This window comes from Parus major, chromosome 4 (assembly GCF_001522545.3).
Source record: "Parus major isolate Abel chromosome 4, Parus_major1.1, whole genome shotgun sequence".
Classification (NCBI taxonomy): domain Eukaryota; kingdom Metazoa; phylum Chordata; class Aves; order Passeriformes; family Paridae; genus Parus; species Parus major.
In genome coordinates this window covers 44098244-44116159 of record NC_031771.1, presented here as the reverse complement: position 1 = coordinate 44116159, position 17916 = coordinate 44098244, and the positions used below count along the sequence as shown (strand labels likewise).

The 17916-nt window shown below is 37.4% G+C and overlaps 1 long non-coding RNA gene across 4 annotated transcripts in view; it reads left to right on the top strand.

The window, feature by feature from the left end:
* LOC107203317 overlaps positions 1 to 17649 on the top strand; it is an 18442-nt gene extending 793 nt beyond the window's left edge. Inside the window, exons 2-4 of one of the 4 annotated variants that reach the window (XR_001521120.2) lie at positions 4600 to 4642; positions 8511 to 9193; positions 10659 to 17649. This is a non-coding gene — a long non-coding RNA (uncharacterized LOC107203317). Of the gene's footprint in view, positions 1 to 4599; positions 9194 to 10658 lie in introns of all 4 variants that reach the window. The other 3 variants (XR_001521118.2, XR_004496952.1, XR_004496951.1) reach the window with 3 other exon arrangements.
* The last annotated feature ends 267 nt before the right edge of the window (positions 17650 to 17916 follow it).

Here is a 17916-nt window from a genome sequence, read left to right as displayed (position 1 = left end):
GGTACCGGCACCGGCCCGGGGCGGCTTCCGCGGCCTCGGAGCCCGGAGCGGGCGGGGCAGCGTCGCCGGGGCGCGAACGAACGAGAAACGGGGCGAAAAGCGCTCGCCAGACCGGCAGAACACATTTTCCGTAGCCCTCCCTCCTCAGCCTCTCCATCGCCCCTGACCAAGTGTGCGTTTGCCGGGGGGCGGCCGCGCCGCGCTGCCCCGGACTGCGGCGGGAGCTCCGGCTCCCACCCCGCTCCCCGGCTGCCTCATTAACATTCCCTTCCCCACTTGCCCATTGGCACAGTCTAATTGGAATGCAGAGAGAAGAAAAGTCTATCGTTCAACGTGAGCCCAGGATGCAGGCAGACAAGGAAACAGATCTCGCTTGGGTTTTTTTTTCTTCTTTTTTTCCCCCTCAAATTGCATTACTTTCTGGTATATTGTCTTTTAAAGCACGTTGCCCTCCTTTCGTATATGCAGTCCTTCTTTGGTAGTAACTGGAGCGCTGCTGGGATTCATTCCCATTGATTTCAGGTTTTCCAGTACAAGTAGAACAGGACAGGCTTGATAATTAAAGATAAGGGTTTATATTTAGTGTACCCTCATTTTGCATTGTTAACTCGGAAATAATTAAATAACGCTGGCAATAATACTCCAGTTTTTTTTCTTTTTTTCTTTATAAACCAATCCTCATCTATCTCCTTTCCTTTCAATCTCTTAACTGCCCAAAGCACAATCTCAATTATCCTCTCTTAATGTCACTGGCCCGCTTATTGTGTTTAACTGAAATTATTCTGATTAAGTTTTGTCCTGAATCAATACCAGTTCCAAAATGAGCATGTGAAATAGGATGCACAGACATGGAAAGGGGGGAGGGGGGTAGGCGGAGGAGGTGGGTAAGGAACTAAGAGTGAAAGAGAAAGAAGTAGGAAAAAATTAACAATTTTTTTAGGTTACCTATATAATTGGGGTGTTCCTGCTTCCTAGTTGTTGCAGTTTGCAATTGGAGGTGTCTATGTTTCCTTCTTCTTTAGTGGTTTAATGACTCTACAGGAGAGGATGAGAAACAAAAGGAAGAAAACCACTTGGGCTACCAAGACCATTTGTTCCTTCCAACTTTGAGATATTTTGTAACTTGAAGTAAGGCTGAGAAGAGAGAGGGAATAAGCTGAATGGCTTTGTTTTAGAATAACCACTAAAATGACAGCCCAGTCTGTGGAAAATGACAAAGGACAGGAGCAAAAACTGAAATCTGAAAAGCACTCTTTGAGCAGCCCTCTGATCCTGGCTATGTCTAAGACACAGGCCCTCATCTTTTCTTGTACAGATGTGAAAATATGCTCTATTCATTGTCAGTTATCCATTGTCAGGTATCCATGCTCGATCTAAAGTCTCATTTGGATGTGCCTGTAAATCCCACGTATTAGGAATAAACAACTGATAATAGATGCAGAATCAACCCTCATGGTAAAGAAAACTAGTTTTAACTACTTGTCCTAAGAAAAGGTGACTTGACAGATACGAAAATGGAGGGGGAAAAAGAACCACTGAAAGTGAAGAGTCTTCCTGATTTATTCTTATATGAAACACATTATGTAATTCAAGAAGAATGATTTTATTTTTCTATAGGTATTCATGGCATTCCTTCTCAAAACACACCTCCAGTAATAATAATACTGAAGTTATATTTTAATTTTCATATGTAAGTTGCATCAAGAAATAGAAAAACATATTCATTAAGGAAAGCAATCACAGTGGCTCCTTGTTGCTGCGATGGCATATTGTCATTCTTCAAAGGCCACATGGGGCAGGGATGTATATACAATGAGCTTGTGCTCATAGACTTTCCCAAGAAAAACATGCTGGGTTTTAGTCTCTAATGACAATTATTACCTATGATGTTCTTCAAGATTCACCATAGGTTCATGCACTAAAGTCATGCTTCAGATCTGAAATTTTAAAATAACCCCTCATACCCATTTTAAATAAGTTGGACAGCCCTGTGAGGCATCCCAAATCACAGGAAAGCTGAGTACAGGGACAAACTACCGTGGCAACATGAAAAATCAGAGGCAATATAATTACTAACAGAGAGAAGGGCTTTTCTGCTAGGCTCACATACTTACAACCTGTGCTGCCAGTGATCTGTAAAGTATTTGGGGAGAAAATTGTGATATTGCTGGGGCATTATTGTTTTGTTGGGTTACATGCAAGCACAGCTCAAAAACGCTAAATGTGTTAGCTCTAGGTAGTTAGAAAAAGTGTGCTTGAGCCCCCTCAGGTGCACAGTCAGCAGGGAAACCTTCTTCCCTTCTGCACTATTATTTGTGGTGTGGTATTGAATGCTGTCATTCATTATTGAATTTCAATTAACGCTAAGTGATATGCAGCATCTAACACAGCACCTGGGTTTGTGAGACTCTCCTGAGTCCAGATGCAAGCACCCTGGAAGGTGGGAGTCATGAACTTGGTTTGAATAGGGCTTGAAATAGTCCACAGAAAGACAGCAGGCCTACAAATTGTTACTTTCAAAGTATGAATAAAATATTTTGCTTAAAAGGTTTTATTTCTTTTGTGCTATATTTGTTGCAATATATATAAATATTATTCAGTCCCTATTCTGATATTTAAAAAAATCTTAAAAACAAACAAAGGACCTTACAATCCTATTATCCCCCTCGCCAAGGATCTCAAAACTCTGCACAGGCTGATAAATGATGTTTCAGAATTCTTTTGTGAGATTGGAATGACTTCCTATGTGAGCACAAATTGAATAGCAGGGTAGGTATGTGACATTTCATAAGCACTTACAGTTAGAGGTAATAGAAATACAGGAGAGGTTAAGCCAAGGCCTAGTCATTATCCAGACTGCAAAACACTAGATTGAATGCTTCCTTTAAAATTGTGCTTAAAAGAATCATTTATATGACAGAGTTACACCATCCTTCAGACAAAATAAATTACTCAAAAACAATACCTCCAATTTGTAGCCATTAGGGAGGTCACAGTCATCATTTTCTGTCATACACACAATTAAGTAATGCAAAACAGAATTTTACATATAATTAATACATTACATACATTAATACAATCCTGATCTGGGGTACATTCTGCAGTATAACATTTCCAGAAAAAATTTGGCAGATTGAGGTAATCAGCATTTACTTTATACTGCTTGAGAATAATCCCCACCCTTATATCTAGGCCAGCAGCACTCTGAGCTGTAAGGATATAAACAATAATCACCGGAGTTAAATGAAGAGATGCATATGTGTGAAAATTGAAGCAATATATCAGAATTTTTTGTGTGCCATAAGCAGTGGATATTTTTAGTATAAATTATGCCTTTTATAAATATTTTTATCTCTAAAAAGGCATAAAACATATCTCAATATGATATACATTCTTTGACAGACTGTTTTATCCTTTTCAAATTTCTATTTATATTAATTAAATAGTTAAATATAAGTTCAAGTGTTTGAGATATACATCCAAGACATAATCTCTGTGTAATTTTAAACATGTATGCTATCTTATTTCTGTAAATAATGATGAAATAAAATGTTGAGGGGAGGAATTAGTTTTTGACCTAGTCAGCACCTAGACTGTCTAATCATGCAGGTACATGACTGCTAGTCTGAGAAAAAAGAAGGAAGAAGCTGGCTATTTTATGGAACCCCATAAAATTATGATGGAGAGCAGAATTCTGTAAGACTCAGGCATCTAAAACTCCTCCTCCTTATGCAAAATTGTAGCCCAAATTTCTCAGAGTTGAAATTATTTCGAGATGCACCATCTAGATGCTAGTATAACAAGGAAGCACAAAAAATCTTACAACTTTATGCAGAACCCACCCTAGCAAGGGTGTGTGCAACTCTCAGAGATTTCAATTTGACTGTATCACACACAGACTGGGAAGAGTTTCTGAGCTTGTTCAAAAGCTCTAGCTATCATACAGTCTTCCTGACTGAGGAGCAAAAGCAAAGGGCCAATGCCAGCTTTATTTCAACTGTGTGTAATCGGCTTTAAGTTGCTTTCCAATGTGCACTGAGAAGTTCAGCAGAACAGGAAATTGAAATGAGATTTCTCCCACCTTAAATATTGGTGAATTTTTCTTCTTGCCCAGGATTATACTTCTCCCAGATTTGAACCTTAAATACCGCATGAGGATTTCCAGTTTTCTCCAAACGCAAAGGTATCTACAGAAAGAGTGAGCAGAGAGTCTTTGCTGTCTATCAGGAGTTGTGAAACTTTCATCATCCTTTTAGAGTAGATCTTCCTTGGTGGGAGAAATGTAAGACAAGCGACAGAGGGCAATGTAACACATTTACCAGCTGGGACAGGAAAGCTTAGGTAAATAGAACTGGCTAATCACTCTTGGTCTGAGTTGAGAGGAAGGAGAGAGATCTGCTTTTATAAAAGCAACACTTTTCTTCCTCTGCAAATCCCTATTTTCTGTTTTATAGCTATGGCTAAAAATGAGTTTACAGAAAAATAAGACTTTTGTTTGAGTAGACAAGACAGAATGCTGGAAATGAAAATATATATGTTAAATTGTTCTAAAAATAGAATTATTTTTGTTTATTTTTATAAATACAATTTATCTTTCAGCTCTTCACTCAAGTATTTCTTGAACTCTGAAGGTGTTTTTAAGGTAAAGAAACATAGATTTATTATGTTTCATGTTTCAGGTGTCCAGTTTGGGGCAAGTAGAACTTGTTTATTAGAAAGATAGAAAGATACTTAATTTCTAAAAATCAGTGTTACAACATAGAACTACTTATAAAACTACTTTATTTGAATATATTTTAAAGCTCAAAACAAATCCCTTTGTATTGCTACAATGAGAAATTCATAGAAAAATTTACAAATGTAGGGCCAGTAATAATCAACCCTTTTTCCAGGAGTAAAAAGAAAGGAAAGATGCTAGACACTTCTGCCACTTTGTATGGCCCAAAAACTCGCCATGTGCTGACTTTGCAGGCTGGTAATATCAGGAATCATTTGTCAGTGGTTATCTTTGTTTCTGCAATAGCCTCCTCTCCCCTTGTCACTAGCTGATTCTGGCCATCCTAAATAATGTTTGATGAGCACAAATTTATCAATAACCACAGGATCTGCCTAAGCCTCAGGGCCTCAGTAAACTTAGAGAATGTGCTTCTGCACATCTCTTTCCCTCACCATAATGCAGGCTGTAGGCAGATGACACAATTGAGTGGTGATATTTCTATGTTAAAATAACTATTTAATTACTTAACTTCTGCTTCTGGGGATTCAGCAACATGAAAGATCAGTTAAAATAAGCAGAAAGCTAAATGGAGTATAGTATGACAAACAAAGGGATTAAGGAGGGATGAACTTTTCAGACAAACTGGTTAAAAATACTGTCTTTTGTAAATAAGCACAAGTCACTCTAGAACAAGAAGCACAATACAGACCTTCAGATTGCCTGAAAATTGCTGAAATTGGCAGTTCTGCCAGTGCCATGTTTTGAGCAGAAAATAATTATGGGGTGTTTATTCAGATTAAGAGTGGATTTAAATTTTAAATTTGAAAAAAAAATTGATGCTTTTCTAAATTTCTTATTTAAAAAAAAAAAAAAAATCATCTTTAGGCCTTATTTCAGTGCTGCTCAAAAAATGGACAGAATTCAGTTAGAAGTCTGTTCAATAACTGCTCCTAGTCAGGAAACCTTTTGTTGTTGATCCAAGACTACATTATCCTGGGTGGCAAAAAGTTTGCATTTTAAAAATTATTCTGCCTCCCAGGACTTCAAAGAGTTTCCTCCTGACTTTGACTAATGTTAGCTGAAACACACACAAAGGTGTTCTTCCATCAGTAACAACAAATAATCCAATGACAGTTCTAACATGAAATGTCTTGCCTAGCTTCAGCAAGAACAACAAGAAGAAAAAAAATCACATCTATACTATAGTTAACACAAATGTAGCTTCTTCATCAATGGAGTCTAGGAGGAGAAGTGTTGTGCTATGTCCCATGTTTTTTAGAGAAAAACATAAACCATATAATTGCTTAGGGGTTTAACTGTAGTTTATAACAGTCTTCTCACATTTTGCAGAAGCATGGAGCTATATATATCTGGGTTAATTAAATGCCATTACAGTATTTTTATGCATTTAAAAGATGAATTTAGGTTTTCAGCGTGCTGTAGATGACATATTATGCAGGATGACAATTAAATCATAGTATAGACAATTGCATAAACAAACTGCTGGATTTCAGTGCCTGCTCTAAGTATTGCTGTTTCCTAAACTGGCCCTTGCTGCAGCAACAGATAGAGAGATCAGGAAGCTTCCAAGCCAGGCAGATGAGAACCACACCTGAGGAACTGAGGAGGGGCTTAGATGGGTTCTCAGCCTTTCCTGCTGGAGGAGGTTGATTTACTCAATGATTTCTCCTAGCATGCACCTAAACTGGCAGTATGAACCCTTCCTTCACTCTTCCTTGCTTAAGGGCAAGAGATCTTTGTGTGGATGAAGGTTCTCTCAGCTCATCTCTCCTCACTTCCAAACATCCTGATGCCAAGTACGGCCCAGAGCCTGAGAAAAGCTTCAGACTTCGGCCTCTGTCAGAACAGCTTCATTCCATTGCTTTGAGAATGCCCCAGGCTAAAATAAATAAATAACTGGATAAATGGATGACGGTTCATATAAGCAGTCCTGATTTACCTTCCTCTCCTTTCAAGCAATGAATCACCAGTGAAAGAGTGATGACTCACTAGGGGAATCCAAAGCTCTCCCTTTCATATGTGAGGCTGCAGTAGCCATCCATGCTCCAAAGAGGAAGAAAACTGGGCTGCTATTTAATATTCATTTCCACAAAGCTGAGTCAAAGCTGCTGGTAAGTGCCAAGGGATTTTCAAGGAAAGACAGCTGCCCTCATACCTTCGGTATGTAGTGAAAAGGTATAAATAGTTGCACATGGCAGATAGTTGATATCAACACAATATTGTATTTGTGAGAGTCTGTGTAGCAACTGCTGGACACAAGAGAGCATCTGCAGTTAAAATAATATGTACTGTCTACAAAGTAAGAATAGTGTTACCCAGAAGCTCTGCATGGTGCTATTCAAGTTTGCTACACAAAAAGAGGTGCCCAGGGTAGGAGTTCATTAAACATCATCAAGGTTATTTGAGAAGGGAGCTTGTTGTGTCCTTTTAAATTGATTTTGTGGTACCTGGCTTTGTGGCCTGAGATCATCCTGATGGTCTCTGTTGTCTCTCTAAGAACGTGGAGGTTCTCCCCTTGGCCTGGCATGGTGGACAAGTTGCATGCCACATTTTGGGAACATGGCAACAGGCCCCTTTTCCCTGTTTGGGTTTCCCTTTTCTCTCTGCACAATTTCCTCACTGTGCCAGCTGGCTTTAGAGGCTTGATTTGGTGCATTGCAAGGCCCTTTTTTCTGGGAAGCCCTAAGGGATGCTGCAGGTGCACAGGGACAGCTCCTTCCCCACCCTACCTGGGGAGTGCAGGGCTACATTTGATGAAGAAAGCTTTTAGCTAACCCCAAATTTCCTCTGTATTGAAAAGCAGGCATGAGCATGGCCACAAGTCACAAAGATCCTTGTTAGCTGGGGCAAGGTGCTCCCCAGTGCTGACTCTCCCTGAGCTCCTCAATCTCTTGTTACAAACACCAGAGGCAGAGGGACAGTGATTTGAAATGCAAGAGATTGAATAGGCATGGAAGAAAAGAGTAATTTTTAATCTAAGGTACCAAGCCACACAGCTTAAACTTTCAACTTTACAATCCTCACAGAGTTCCCACCCCTCTCTTTGGACAGGCAACATTTCACCAGGAACCTCATATTGTCATATCGTCGTATCCTTGACTTTGTGTTTTTTGAATTACATATTTTCCCAACAGGATTATTTCCACAAAAAAAAGTGTATATGGCTGTTACAATTCCCAATCAATTTCTCTTCAAGGAAAAAAAAACTTGTAGTTGAATGGATTCCTCTTTTGTTTTCAAAGTTTTAAGGGACTAGCAGGGTGTTCTGTTTGTATAAGGACTTTCCTATTGCTCTGAACCTAAAGCCTATATTAAAATCTGTAGCTAAAAAAAATGAGATCAGACTCCCAAAAACCACCAACAGCTTACATTCAATTAATTGAAGAAAATATGCAAGATAGTCTCTGTGCACTATTTATATTAGAGATGTACCTGCAGCCCAATTTGGCAGACTTGTAGCTTTCACTTACTTTAATTGGAGTAGTTTGTATTGCAGAGAAGGTCTTTCTTCTTTGGTTTTTACTCATGAGTGACTCAGTCCAGTCCCTCATAAGTACATTCAGAACATGGGGGATATTATGTTTTTTTTCTTTCTGCACAGCAGAGGGTCTATCTTTAATTCAGTATAAACAGAGTGTTTTACTCTAATAAATTATGATTCATTAAAAAAAGATATCAAATGGGTCAAGCTATTCATAGAGACTATAAAGATTTATTTTTTTTAATTATTATTTAAATATCATTTATTTATCCAACTGTCTTTCTTTTTCAGGGTGATTTTCCTCTCAGCTTCCTGCATTTTTTACAAGCCTCTTCCATTTTAAGAAAAATATCACAAGCTTCAAGTTGCTCCTGTGTTATATCATCAAAACACTGGGAAAATTACTGTTTCAGAGCTAATTTTTATTAACACTTTTAATTTTGTAAACACTATTTTAAATGTAAAATGAGTCTTTGGTGTTCCATCTCTTAAACTGAAAATAATATTTTGGCAATGGAGAATTTTGTACTTCACTAATACACCAGACACATTGAGAAAAAGGCTCAAAAATTATAAACCGTACCACTATAAAATTATAAACAGTAAAGAAAGACATGTAAGTCTGCTCAAATGACACAATATGATTTTATTTGGCTGAAAATGAAAGAGTAAATTTAAGTTGATCCTGAATACTATCCAAACATATTATTTAAACAAGAGACTTCATGTTTGCAATTTTCATTTTTTTTTTTATCTGTTTTGTACTTTAACTCTGTCAAAATACACATTGTGAAACTTTAATCATATGCAACCAGTTGCATATTGTTGCTGTGTTTCCTCAAGGTTTTGTGCAACTCTGCATTCCAGTCATCTGGCAAAGCAAGCTGTTGTGTTAAAACCCCAACCAATTCTCATGGCTTCCACAGGACCCATAATTCTTTCCAAAGGTTTTCACTTCAGAGACTGATTTGAAGGTGAGTCCTTTGGATGTTTTTCACAGAAGAGTGGCAGAAGCTAGCACATTATTCCACCCAAATACTTGTGCTTGAGTGAGAGCATCTGTATACTGCAATTTTTTTGGGAAAGAAATGTGAAGAAACTTCAAAGTAGCTCAGATTCTGTTAACAGTATGGAATTTGGCAATAGGAGCAACAAAATTTGCTTGATAATGTTTGCACCTTCGAGATGGCAGGGTGAACACTCAGTGGTAGATAACTCCGTGACTTTAGTGCTGTTAACCCAAATTTGTCTGTAGGTTGCTCTATACTGGATGTATCAGGATGGGTCCCCCTAAAAACGTAATGATTTTCATACAGTATTTATGAAACATATTTAAGATCTGTTTTTTGTTTTCTGTTTTCTTTGAAAAGTTTTGCATATGGGCCACAGTCTCTGTTCCTTACCTGTGATCTGATGGACTGAGGATGTAGAGGAAAATTAACACATTAACAACTAAAAAAATGGAATTTTCTACATGTATTGGTTTTGGAATAATCTTGAAGTATTATAAAATCATGGAAGGACTATTAACATAATATATTTATACAAGGACAATGTATATTTAATCAGTACTTAATGGTGATATAATAATAGGTTTTCCCATAGAGAATGACTATGTGATTTTCATCTTCTTGAATTAATAATCTTGAAGAATACTGAAGACTATTTTTACATTTCGCTCACATGCAGAAAGAAAAAGTCTTTTTCTGAGCAAGTAAGGAAACCTCTAAAACAAATCAAAGATGTGGGCAGTGAGCACAGAGAACTAATTAACTCAAGGCAAGTAACCAAGGAAAATTAATGCTGGACTGGGGGAAGTTCAAAGACTTTAAGGGTAACAGTTTAAAATGAAGCGTTTATGGCCTTGAATAGTTAAGACCTTGTGAATGACTACATTCTTTTCAGAAGGCATGAAACATCAAAGGCAAGGGGAACAGAAATAAATCTGTGCACAAAAAGAACTGAGAAAGAGAAAGGAAGAGCTTTTACTGTGTTCACAGAAGGGAAAGATTCCTCAAGATCCTCAAAGTCTACCCAGGAAATAGTGACTGGCTGTTCACAGTGACAGCACTGTGAGCAGGGGCATGGGTGCAGGGAGATCATCAAAGGGTTGTGTAGGGGTCCAGAAACGCTGGGTACCCCTCAGGTGGTGTATCTGGTGGGTGCTCCAGCTGTGTCAGGATCTTCAGCACACAGTGTGTCCCATGTCTGCAAGTAACTTCTTTTATACTGTTGCTAAATTCAGTGTTCATTAGTCATAAACAGAGAACAGAGGTGGTTCTGAATCACTGCTGTAAAGTGGCCATGTAAAGTAATTGTGATCCTAGGACACACCAGAAAGATTTTTGCAGGAGAAATAAAGTTTTAGGACCTCAATATAAGATGCTTATGTGATCCTGTCAGGAGTAATAATGATCAGCTTTTAAATGTGTGTTTCAGAAGAATGAATTGAAACTTGGAACATCTGTCCAAAAGGGCCATGGAAATGACAGGTTTACTTGCATTACAGAAGAAAATCAAGAGCTTTTTCCTTGTGCCTGCTACAGTGAAGGACGAAGAAAGAGGAGCAAAAAGAGATAGGAAGCTCTGGCAAGGTGTCTTTAAGGAACATCAAAGCAAAAAAGAGATGTTGCTGATGAAGGACAGAAGAGGTGGGTAACCACAGCTCTTGAATAGGTGTACCCATGAAAACAGAGGGTTTCTAGCAAAGTGGAACAGGTGCAGCAGCAGACTGTGAGAGAGAAAAACACAACTGTTGGTAAGAAAAAGGGAGCAAACCTGTTTGAGCATCATTTTTCTGAATGCTTGCTGATTTGGGATATATTTATCATTCCTTGATTAAACTTTGAAAATACTGGAAACCCCTCTTTTATCATCTTCAACTATATTTTCTACTGAAATACGGTGTTGACTGGGAAATCTATAGGCAGAAGCAGAATGAGTTATTTTACTTCTATACATCTTGAATGTTTCAGCACTACTGCTTAGTGGTAGATTTAAAAATCAAATTAATGATAGCAATAATTTTATAATAAATATGGCACAAAACTGAGGAGCACACTTTATCAAAAGTGCCTACAGACACTGCTGATGTGTGTTAGTTTTGCAACATTGGTAGCATCTATTGCACAGATATTTAAATACCACCACTGCCCAGTTTTTGGATAGAGCTGTCTTCCAGAAAACTGTATTTTTGAGCAAATAATGTGTATACTGATTCCTTATATGAAACCTACCCTTTTCCAAGCAACCTCACTATGTCAGCTCATCACGGTTATGAAAAAGATACAGTATTAAAATATGTTACCATGCCTGCTCTGGAACTTTTAAACACAAAATTACTTTGGTTTTTTAGACTTCTTAGCTGGTTGAGACAAACTAGTTTCTTCCAAATGACATAGAGAAGCTACAGGTCTTTCCCTTGTTTCAGAAGATAAGGGTTTTCCCCTTAAGGCTCAATATGGATTCAGTGACATCACAGTTTTATATTTTATAACAACATATATTCTGAATACCTCAGAAGAGTAAGATATATGCTGATAGAAGTCAGAAATAAGTGAGGTTAATGAAAGTGTATGCATGAATGAAGATCAAGTTTGGAGATTTTCTGCTGAATAGGAAATTATTTTTTCAAAACTCTCAAGGTATTTATTAAAAAAATATTTTTAATAATACAGCATCTCATTATCATTTTACTGTATAGTAAAAATTACTGGACCTACAGCACCACCATCATTTATTTGATATGCTACTCCCTCTAATTTGTTCTTTCTCTATTAGAGAGAATGAGCCATGACATATATGAGTATATATATCTACACACTAAAAAACTGTGATTGATTAGGCCTGATTTTGATTAAGCAGATGTGCGCTTATCATTTCCATCCCAAAAGCAATGGAAGGTAAAAAATGAATGAAAAATGTTAGCAAAATCATTTAAAAATGAATGTGATTAGAATCCATATCCTTCTTACTACACCCAGAACTCTCAAGAACAAATGGCAAATGTATTCCAGCCACTGGCAAGCAAAGATTAGATAATAAATCTCAGAGAAATGAGAAAGGTTAATAGAAGACCATAATAAGGAAGGAAAATTATCTCATGAATTCAGTTAGGAACTTTCATATCTAAGGCTAAAAGTGGAAACCAGAGATTCAGAGATACCTGGACATGGACTTTATGCCATTGAAACAAGAAAATATAGAACAAAAATGCTTTTTGGTGGAGAGAAGTCAGTTTTACATAGGTGGAAGAGGGACAGAAGTATTTAGTCCACTGAAAAAGCTTCTTTAGCTATAAAAATTCTAGCTGGATTGGTTACTGTTGGTTTGCTATATTAAACTGGATTGAGCATTTGAGTATTTCCTACAGTGTGATTATATGTCAAAGCCAGTCTCAATGGTCAGGAATCCCCCCTGTCTTCCTTCTTTCACAAGGGGGTGTATTCCCCAGCGAATTCTACAGCCTTGTTTTTAACCTTGATTAGTTAAAGAAGAAAAATAGGTAAGTATAAATACAAAGAACAAGCAGTTTTCTCTTACTTTGGGCTGTTATTACTGTAGGATACAGTTAATAGAGCAGGTTACAACATCTATCATCTCAGTTTCAGGTCCTTATCCAGAATTACAAACCAGAAATAAAGAAAAGCTTTTGCAAAACGTTGTTTTATGATTTTTAAAAAATCTTAAAATACAAATCTCCTATTTTAAAGAAGAAAATACAGGGATAAATGTAGTAGGACGTTCATAAAACTTGAAGTTAGAGTATCTGTCTTTCTGCAGCAAAAAAGCAATTAATTATCAGGGGAAAAAAAAAAAAAAAAAGAAAGAAAAAAAAAAAGGGAATGTCTTTCGAGCTCAAGGAATAGTTGTTCACACACTTGGCCAGGAGAGGGACTGCTGATGTCTGAGTCATGCTATGCCCAGCAGACACTGCCTTAGTTATGCCAGAAAGGCATTGCAGGACAGCGCTGCTGCCAGGTAGAGGGCTTTGTTTTTGATACTAAACTGCAGCATGAAAGCTCTCCACCTGGAGACTCTGTAAAGTGCCCGAGCTTTCAAAATATGCACACACACCTCAAAGTGCTGCATCGTGCCCTGATGGATGAAGGGGTTTATTTTGATTTAAAATGACAAAGACATTTCTCCAAGCTTAACTGAATTGACTATACAGCAACTACAATACAACTAAATTTTAGCAATATCCAGGCTGTTTATGTGTAGGCTGAAAGTACTAGTCAGCCAGTGTCCAGCATTCCTTTCCCTTCCTCTTCTTCCCTTACCATCCAGGCAAGCTTTTGGCCCTCACTGCACATTCTCTTTCATTTTACAAATGCAGGCTGGACCACTAATTCTCGCAATCCTATGAAGACACAGTGATCTCTGTTTTAACTTCTGTATTTTCATGTTACCAATAAAAGGCCCAGAGCTCCAAATAATTAAAATACGTATTTTTATCATCCATCTCTCCCTCCTTTTATGTAATGACCTAATGCACTTTGGTTTCAAACATTTTTGATTTGCAGACCTGTAAAATTCTCCCCGTGGAGATATACAGTGAATTTATGCCTGCTAACATTTCACAGTTCAATTTCTCAGACCTTAGAGAAGAAACCCTAGACTTTATAAATTAAAACCCACCATAGTGTCCAAGCCTTATCATGATTGCAACCAACCAGTGAATGTGTCCTGTGACTCTAGTTGCACCATTTGATTTTACAGGCCTTCCTAAAGACAGAAGGATATCATTCCCATTTAAACAGTATTACATTGGTGAGAATTTATTTAGATGCATATATTGAAGACAATTTTGTATTTCCTCATCAGAGCTTTGCCAGTGGTGGTTCACTTTAAAGGGATATAACTATGAGAAATTATTCCTTTATTCAGGTAGAATATCTTTATTTCTATCAGTCAAGTGCAAATGTTTCAAGAAACTCAACAAATCACTTTAACTCTATGCATGTGCTTTACAGCCAGAGGAGTAGTATTCTGGAGAGCAAATTTCCCTTCTGCAGTTGTCACCTCAGATAGGGCACCCAGGAGGAAAATGGACCTGTCATAGTGCCTGTCCCTCATTTTTCCAGTCACTGATGTGTGCACAGTCCCAGGCACCCTGTGCTGACACAGGCACTTGAGGCTGTATCCAAACTAGGACTTAAGCAGAATCCAGACCTCATGTTAGATGCCTCAACACATAGGGCATGCAGAAAGAGGGAGAGCTCAAACAGTGCCCAGAAGAGCTGCCTGTTACCAACACACATCTTCTCCTGAGCTTAAAACTACTTTAAAAATCAAACTGTTTTCTGTTTTTAGAAAATACTGGGGCACTTGTTCCTCACATTCTAGGCAGATATTTATCTGTCAAATACATCCTGACCCACCTCACCCATAATGGCACCCCAGTCACTGTCCTACTTCTGTGTGACACTGTGGAAACTTGTCTATCAACACACAACAGAACAAACTCCATTTCAGTTATGGGACCATAGGCTGCCATGTAGAAACAAAAGGAATGACCCAGCAGGATGGAGATTATGAGAAGATTCAGGAATATTGCTATCAAGGCATGTTCTTTCAAAGCTATTTCCAGAAGGGATATGTTCTGGAGAAAACAAAAAACCAAAAAAACCCAATAACAAACAAGCAAATAATCCCCCCCACACACACATATGCCCACTGGGTTTTTATTACTCTGCACTTCTCACTGAGATTTCTAAAGAATTTGCCTGGAATAAAAAAACAGAGAGAAAAGTTAAGTTGCTCTTTCCTTTCCCCATATGCTTTAGATTTGTCTAATTTGGATGAAGAGTGGTGGGTGGGTATTTTGAATTTTTAAGGACACTTGCTCCAATTGTACAGAAAAGCTCGGCATCCATTCTGCTTTTGGCAGAGCAGAAAGCATGTAAGTAGCTAGAAAAGTAGAAACACCAAAATCTGTAAATCCTTACTTGAACTTAATACCCAAGCTTCTGTCTATGGGTGACAGACTCCATTCCCCATTGGTGCAAATCTTTTAATCAATTTATAACTTCAAATTATATACACTGTAAAATAAAGTAATCTGTGTTTGAATTTCCTGTGCAGCAGAGAAATACACTTCCTATTGTCAAAGTTGTCTGATATACAAGTCACACAAAACATTTTCTGTGAAAAAAGTTTAAAATCCAGTGGCTTATGCAACATGAGACAGAAAAGTGTTGCATGAAAACGCAAGCTGTGCTGTGTAGAGGTTTTTGCAAAGCAATCACTGGATTTTAAATCTATTTCACATGAGTATTTAAAAGAGCTGTTAATCCAACTCCTCATTCACATGTAGGAGTTTCATAAAAATTCATTTTAGAATATAAAGCAAATGTCTCCCCAGCCATTTCCAAGAGATTGTATCCCTTGTTTTTCAATATATTAAGATGCTGAGCATACAATTTTATGTAAAGTTTTAATATGACTAATAAGGTTGAATTAGCGTGTTAAATAATGAGTCTTTAAAATAAGTGTGGGAAGAGACAAACTAAGGCATTTCTATGTTCTTCTTCCTCTGAATTTATAGCTATACTTCTGCTATTACTCTAAGATTTTATGGTGCATTCACATGTTTAATAGGTATTGGAGTCCAAATAAAGGTTTAAACAGACAAAAGGAGTGAAAAAAAATCTTAGATTTTATCAAGCCAGGGACAAATATATCAGATATATTTGAAACCAACTATATTGGTAAATTGTGTGCATTTAAGGCCTTTCACAATAAAGTTCTCTTTAGTATTAATTTATTTAAGTAGGCTGAAAAGCCAATTAATAAATTCAGTCATCATAGTCAACAGAAATTTTTTCTCTCTTGTTTCAAGAGACATGGTTGCTATTCCATTTTATAAACTTTTGCCAGTGAACTCTTGTGATATGAACTGCACATTTCAGCCTTGATATGCAATATTTGCTTCCATCCCAGAGGCACTACTAAACATATAAATGACTGCTTTTTCTGCAAAGATCACATGAGTTACACAGGGTAAAGAATCTGAGTTAAATATAATCAAATTTTAACACTGTGCTCTAAAATTACAGCCTGGATTATTTTTGCGTGCTTGTAGTCAAGAGACTTAAACAAGCATTTCCAATAATCTCATTTTAACATTTTAGATTGATACTTCACAATAGCTATAGCTGAGTCAATTAAATGTTTGGGTACCAGAATGTGGAAGGAGGGGCACTTTATTTAAATTGATTGATTTTTTTCAGCTGCTCTCTGAAATACATCCAGAGCATGCTCACTGTCCTTGTCCTACTCAAAAGACACTACTTTGACTGTAAAATGAAGTTTCAGCTTCAATATCAGAAAATAAATGGGAGCATAAGAATGTCATATTATTGGAATTAACTGTCTTTTTTTTTTCCTTGAAAATGATTTTTCTGTAAAAGAAATAAAGGAACTTCTAATAAAACATTTCAATTCAGTGGAACCCAGCACTTTGACACCCTACAGACACTGGCTTTCTAACTGGTAACACTGTTTTTTCAAATATATTTGAGACAGCTCTGAGATGTGGATTGCTATGCAGAAGTGTATGGGTGAAGTACACCGGGTAAGTTTTACAAGGAAAGCTTTTTCTTTCTTTATGCAAAAATATATCTTTTTCTTTAAGAGCTTGGAAAGGAAGATCTGTTTTCCCCTTTGAAATTTTAATTCCAGCTCTTATAAGAATCTGAAGAGTCACTTAAAATATTTTGAGTCTTTATGCTTAATTGCAATTAAAACCCTACCAAACTGGAACATTGCTTAATGTTCAACTGTGGTGACCAGTCTGAGCTCGCTCTCATCAGGGATAAGTGCTTGGGCATCTTAAAGAAAATGGATAGAAATCCTGTCCTATCATTTGTATCAACTCAATTTACTCTCCATTCCAAATGAACATCCTTTTTACGTGGACACTTCATAAGCACTTCCAGCTTCGATTGACCTCGAGCTTCCTGTTTCCCATTCACTATTTCCCAGGAATCAGTACAACTGGCATTGTAGCCTTTGTGCTGACGTGTAGGGGTGGAAATCTCTGCAGTGTGTATGTCTGGAAGATATTGCTCCCCAGAAATAACGGGCCTATGGTGGCAACAGGGGGACACAGAAAGTGAATTTCCCATATTATCCACTGGAAAAAGCCACTTTAAATGAACAGATTTTAAAACGAAGAGATAGAGAGTACATCAGAAAATTGCTCGTCTCTCCAATTTGTCCTATTGAAATAGCACTTGGGGACTGATTGTGATAATCTGGTGATTCACTGGAAAGAGCTGAAGGAACAATGTCCCTCCTGTTGACAATGATAAGCAAGAATGAGATTTCTTATTTCTGCCGATGTACCTGCTGAAATTACTGCTCAAGTGCTTTTTGCTATTGCTGTTTTTCCTTCTGTTGTAATTAAAACAGCACCAGAACACTGCCTTCTGATGTGCTTCAATTAAACCAAAGTCAGCTTCTCCATGAAATCCTATCCAAGAGGTTTACAAGGTGAACAAGAGACAATATACTAATTTTAACACTCTTTCAAAGTTTTTAGCACTATAATTATTTAGTGGGGCCTTTATCTCAGAGAATTGCATTTCCAAATACTCATGAGAGTCCAGATGTTTTTGTTTTATCTGAGGTCACATCTTCATTATTAATTTAACTGCAGTAGGGTTTCTGGTTGATCCTAGATACTAGAGGT